Raw genomic sequence first — 6,551 nt, forward strand, 5'->3', positions numbered from 1 at the left:
TCCTATATTTTATTTTTGACTTAGAATAGAATATTGTGGGTCCATGTCCGATATGTGCTCCACTACTTTCTCCTGTAGGTTGTCCACCTAGGTCATAATAAATGGATATAGCATACCTTGGGCCCCTCATAGGTGGCCACGGCATAATCATAGGTCAGACATCAGTTGTGGATGATTTTCGTGCTAAGGCATGTGAGCGGAGGGTGTTGCACGTAAATAACTATGGATCTGCCACCCCCCAAGCCTCAGATCCAGCCAGTTTTATCTTGAAGGAATCCTTTACGGCCTTGAATGTTTAGGATAACAAGGCCCTCGGAGCTCGACAGGGCCCACAAGAGGAGCGATCGAAAATTTTGAATGGAGGTCGGGAGCTCGAACGAGGATCAGGAGCTCGGACAGAGGAGCCAGAACTCGAATGGAGGCTAGGGAGCATGGATCCGAGCTTGCAGTTGGCCGGCGAGTATGAGAGGATGAATCTGCAAGAAGAGCAGAACAGGGAAGCTCACCTCAGAATTCGATTAGAGGTCGGGAACTCGAATGCTCAGAGGAAGCTCAGAGCAGTGCAAGCTCGGAGGAAGAAGCTCAGAGCGATGCGAGCTCGGAGGAAGAGCACTTGCGGCTGGCTCAGGGTCTGATGGTGGCCAGGAAGTCGGATTCGGTGAGGGTGCCGTCGCAGGAGATGCCATCGGCACCGCCAAGAGGGTGCCTTCCACCCCGGACAAGTCTACCTCGGAGTCGAGACCGCCGCCCCGCTCCATGCCGAGGGCGTCGAGGTGCGCGATGCCGTCGTCATCATCGACCGCGAGCAGGGCGGCCGTGAGAATCTAGCTACCCAGAGCATCCGCCTCCACGCGCTCACTACACTGTCCGATGTCCTTCGGGTGCTACACTGGCGGGCGGGAGATCCTCGCGTAGATCCGCGGTTAGGTGCAGCAGAGGAAACCGCCGGTAGCGGGTCTTCCCCATGGTGGCGACGCACTCCGCCATCCTTGCCGAGCCCAGCCTCCCGCCGCCACTATGCCGCCTTTGAGCTCTTCCGCGACCTCTTCCCCCACATCAAGTCATCGCTTATCCATTGAGATCTTGCATCCATTTGAATATATATATATATATATATATATATATATATATATATATATATATATATATATGATTTAAATAGTTGAGATAAAGCATATTCTAAAGATTCTGGATGGATCTCAAACTTTTTAGTAGAGTACAGCTCTGGTTATTTGTATCGGAGACGGATTGTGCACTTCGGTCCAAAGATGGACTCCCTTCGGGCGGATGCACACCGTCGATCGGTGGGTGATCCAACGGTGGACTCGCGTATCCTTGCTTGCGGTGCGGAAAGGCGGACCTCGGCGCGTTTAAACGTACTTGGACTCCCGCGGCAGCTTGGGCACCGGCGAGTATAAATTTTCTTTTTTTTTTTTTTTCAGTTTTTGGTGGAACAGTAGTAGCTTTGAGGCCACCAAAAGCTCAGCCATACATGGAGATGGACCCAGAAAATATTGAAGCAGTGATTCACCAAAGATACGGAGTTCCAGAGGGGGAGGATAGCGGCCCTTCTTTGAGGTTTCCTCCTGGTTTTAACTTCAACCCGAACGATCAAGAGCTGATACGTTTGTATCTCGACCACAAGATCAAGGGGGAGCCATTGCTTTACAATGTATTCAAGGATGTCAATCTTTATGATTACGACCCGGAAGAACTAGTTGGTTAGTACTATAAGTTCTTTTTCTCTATAATTTAGAAATATACAGAGCAACACGATATCTAACGACTTATGTATGTTTCAACTGTAATATCTTATTGTTTATGACATGTTTGTTATGCAATTCTTCTATGTGAGATTTTTTTTTTCCTTCCTTACAATCAAAAAATATATATATATTTCATGGAATATCTTATTTCAATAGTTTTAGTTTTTTTAAAAAAAATTAGTTTATATATGTTAGGTACTCATCAAAGAAATTTTTATTTAGAATATATAAAACAACTTCATATCTAGTGGTTTATGCATGTTTGACATGTAAAATCTTATTGTTTGTGACATATTTATCATGTAATTCTTCTATGGGGATCTTTTTTTCCTTGCTTGCTATCAAAAAAGTATATATTTTTCATGGAATATCTTAGTTCAATGCTTCAATGATTTTAAGTTTTTTTTTTTTAGAAAAAAATTTGTTATATGTGTGAAGTGCTCAGGAAAGAAGTTTTTTTTTTTTTAATTAAGAATATATAAAACAACTTGATATATAATAGTTTATGCATGTTTCACATGTAATATAGCTTATTGTTTATGACATGTTTATCACATAATTCTTCTATGTGAGATCTTTTTTTTCCTTGCTTCCCATAAAAAATTATAGATATTTTTTTATGGAATATCTTAGTTCAATAGTTTTAGTTTTTTTCTTTAAAAAAAATTATTTATATGTGTTAAGTATCCATTAAAGAAGTATGAGATTGAGAAAAATTAAAAGATAAATGTTCCAGCTTCCTTTTTAGGATTTGTCTGGATGTTCCTACAAGATTGTAGAATTTGTGGCTTGCATCGTCCGTTTAAGCATGGCTCTGTATCAACCAATTACCATCCAACCCAAAACCTCCTATCTCAAAGGCTAGGATCTTAGGAAGCCCAAGATAGATGGACTAATAGAACCAATTCTCACATAATTTTTGGCCCTATTTTGTAGAAATATCTAAACAGGCTTATTTTTTTTTTAATTCTAACCCTTCTACCAACTGAAGTTTAAACACTTTGATTTCATCAAATAATAGACTCCTCTAGTACAGTTATTTGTCCCCCCTGGAACTGTCAGCATGGTAGGCCAACCATGCATCACCTGGCAGACTTGTTCAGTATTCACAACATAAGGTTAGTATTTGCCAACTACATCTGGTACTTACCTGACAATAACATTATTATACGCACTCTCATGGGAGCCAACCACGTTTTTAACCTACAGCCTCAAAGATGGGAGCAATCTCCTTAACCATTAATGGTTCAGAAGCAATGTACTTCCATGAACCCATTTAACAAAATTGTAGTTTCTTTATTTACTGATAAAGAAAAGAATGTTTTTTTTTCTTTCTTTTTTTCTCTGTCTTTCCTGAGATTTTAGTTCCGAGTTAGTTTCCATGCTGCAGCTATGGTAACATGCACTCAGCAGCTGAGATTATCAAAATTTGCTTCCTTGAATTATGTTTCTGATATTATAGCTAAAAATAGGTGATGTATGGAGCACAATGCACAAGTGTAAATGAAAACGAGATTTCAGAATGAGCCCATTACCATGGTCTAGCACTTTAGATTAAGTCTGCACAGCATTTGATTTTTGTTGTATAGGGCCCTTCTTGAACAACCAATAATATGCTTGTTGGAAACTTGTAAAATCTGAATGGCACAGTTGTTCGTCATCATTACAGCGATACTATGTTATTAACTTAGCTTTTTTATTTATTTGAAATGATGTTATAAACTTAGTACCACCACATATGTTGTGTTTATTTGAAAAAGAGTCATGAAGATAACAGTTTATAATGGGAGAGTAACAGTTTTATTTTCCCCTTTTTCTTTCGCTCAAAAAAAATAGTTTTTCAAATCAAACAATGTTCTATGATTAAAATATTAGTTCATTATATGTATATGGATATGTATGTATATATGTATGTGTGTGTGTGTATGTATGTATGTATTTTGTATGTATACATATGCATACATGCATATATTTATGTGTGTATGCGTGTGTCTACCTATATATATACATAAAAGTAATGAGAACCATTATAAACTTTGGCATAAACTAGTCTAGATTCTAGCATTACTTCTCCAAATCATACTACTAGAATCTTTTTCAGAAAATATACTACCAGACTCCAGATTTCAATAAAGATAAATGACATTATTTTAGCACACCGCTCCTCTTCATTTACTTCAAAGGAATACATTTTTCTCCCTATGAGCTTCAGGGCAATATTTTGTTTTATTTGTTCTTACCATTCTAAGTTCAAGTGATGCCGTTTTGTCTTTAAATCGGTGAACGCCCATTCTATCCTTTTATTGCTGATTTTATTTGTTCTTTGTTCTAGAAAATTATGAGCTTTCTGGAGAAAAAAAAATTTATTTCTTCACTTCAAGAACACGCAAATATCCAAATGGGAGCCGTGCAGCTCGTACTGCTGGCGGTGGATATTAGAAAGCCATAGGGTCTGAAAAGAAAATCTACAATGATGATGATGAGCTAGTGGGAGTGAAAAAAACCTTGGTATACTATAGAGGAAAGGCTAAAGAAAATGATGGTGTAAAGACTAATCGGAAAATGCAAGAGTATATAAGTGAGATCACAACTTGCAAGCCTGGTGATTCAATGAAGGTAAGTGAATAATGATTTAATGTAAAGTGAGCTTTATAAGTATTTATTGTTCTTTCTTATTATCTTTTGGATATATTTCTCTTTATAACAAAATCACACATTAAACATACTTATAAAGCTGACATTGTTTCTTCTATTTCTCTCTTTCAGCTTGATGATTGGGTCTTATGCTGCACTCATAAGAAAAGAGGTACTGTAGACAATCCTCACAAGCTACAGAAAGTTTCTCAAGCTCAATCAGACATGCCAACCGAACAAGATGCAAATAATAATCAAAGCTATCAGACTTTTATTGACTCAAATGGTGGCTACGGTAATGCCATTATGGTACAACAATTAGTAGCAGCACCAGGTTTGCAAATTACTGAATTTAATGGTAGTATGTCCCATCATTAGCAGCAGAACCAAGTGTGCAAATTATACCAAGCATGCAATTAACTGAACTTAATGATATGGTCGCACCATCAGCAATAGCACCAGACGAGCAAATGATTGGTTCTAATGGAATGCTACAACAATTAGCAGTAGCAACAAGGATGCAAATGACTGAATTTAATGATATGTTCCAGCCATCAGCAATAGCACCAAGTGGGCAGATGATTGATTTTAATAGAAGGATACCACAATTAGGAGAAGCCTATGCTGAGCTAATGGATAATCATGGTTGCATGGTACAAAAACCAGCAATATCTCCAACTGAGCCAATGACCGATTTCAATTATATGGCACCATAATTTGCAGCAGCACCAATCGAACAAATGATTGGCTTCTATGATATGGCACAACTCTCTGAAATTGCTGATTTCAATGCTATGAGACAACCATCACCACCAATGACTGAACATAATGGGATCATGAGCATCCGCAATAATCATTCAACCGGGCAAGGTTTCCAACAGAACTTGAGCAATGCAATGATATCTGGCAAAGATCATGTGGATCAGTTTGGAATGGCATATGGTGAAAGAGATGAAGTCATAGATCCAATGAAACTACTTTGTTATAAGCCAGCAATTGAAATAGACAATATTTTAAGTGATAGTATTGAACCAAAAGAGTTAGATGCTGATGAACGTAGTAGACATGATGCTGGTTACAGGCATGCTGAAGATTTTACTAAGTCGGATCCATGATTTGGCTTTGGATTTTTGATTTTAGGATTTCTCTATAGAATTATCTTATTAGAATTATGAAGTGCAAGAACTTAAATTTTGGGTTTGGCATTTTTTGTAATACTTAGCGTCAAAAAAGTGTTTTTTTTCTAGTATTTTTTTGGATGCAGAAAGAAAAGAAGTGCAAGCAAATTTAAGGAAAGCATTTGCTCTCTTCTGATAAAAATATGCATTTGTTACATAGATGGTTAGGAGAGCTTTTAGAAGTTTTTGAACTTTGTAGTTGATTCTAGTATTCTACATCTGATACTGAAGTTAGGTAGGCTTGTTGTTCTTGCTAAGGGGAGGGAAGAGAAATATATGCATAGTGATTCTGCATTATAATATACTAGGATCATCTAATTATGTTTCTCCAACATCTTTTCCAACTGTATCTGAATATCTTTAAATATCCTGTATTTTTGTAGCTTAGTGCTTTCTTAAAAACATTAAATATGATAAGATACTTTTAAAAATATATTTATTTATTTGAAGTAGTCAACGATCATGATTGCCTAATTACAATTCTTTAAATCCTCATATTAATCAACAAGAACTAACTTTCAAATGATGAAAGATTTTTGGTTTTATAGCCATTTTATATAGCGATTGTTGCCATGAGATTTGAGATTCAATGTCATTTCAATTAAAAAAAAATCTGTAAAACATGTGGTAGATATACCACCATGTTTATTGAATAATGAAAGTAGTCATTATATTGAACTTTCTAAAGTATTCTATGAAGCTTTTTATGGTAGGAACTTAAACTCTACTAACTATAGTTTTAACATTTTGTTAGAATATCAGCGCCAAGGTTTAAGGTACATAAAAATGGATGTGGAAAATAACTTGCAACTTGCTAGAGATGGGCAATAAAGTCCTTAGAAGTTCTTTCAAAAGTGAATCTTTTCTAGATGCATTAAAATTGCTGGACTGCTATATTACCTTAGTTGCAACTCAAAGAGGTTCTGGTCACCGACTAACCTGTGCCTAACATGTTTCTTTTTCTTTTTTCTTT

The 6,551-nt window shown here is 37.0% G+C and overlaps 1 long non-coding RNA gene across 1 annotated transcript; it reads left to right on the top strand.

Moving 5' to 3' along the window:
• The first annotated feature begins 271 nt into the window (after window positions 1–271).
• Window positions 272–5,649, top strand: LOC140858127 (uncharacterized). The gene is made up of 3 exons (XR_012141462.1): window positions 272–1,721; window positions 4,099–4,382; window positions 4,533–5,649. It is a non-coding gene; the product is annotated as an uncharacterized lncRNA (long non-coding RNA).
• The last annotated feature ends 902 nt before the right edge of the window (window positions 5,650–6,551 follow it).

Source organism: Elaeis guineensis, chromosome 5, assembly GCF_000442705.2.
Source record: "Elaeis guineensis isolate ETL-2024a chromosome 5, EG11, whole genome shotgun sequence".
Taxonomy (NCBI): domain Eukaryota; kingdom Viridiplantae; phylum Streptophyta; class Magnoliopsida; order Arecales; family Arecaceae; genus Elaeis; species Elaeis guineensis.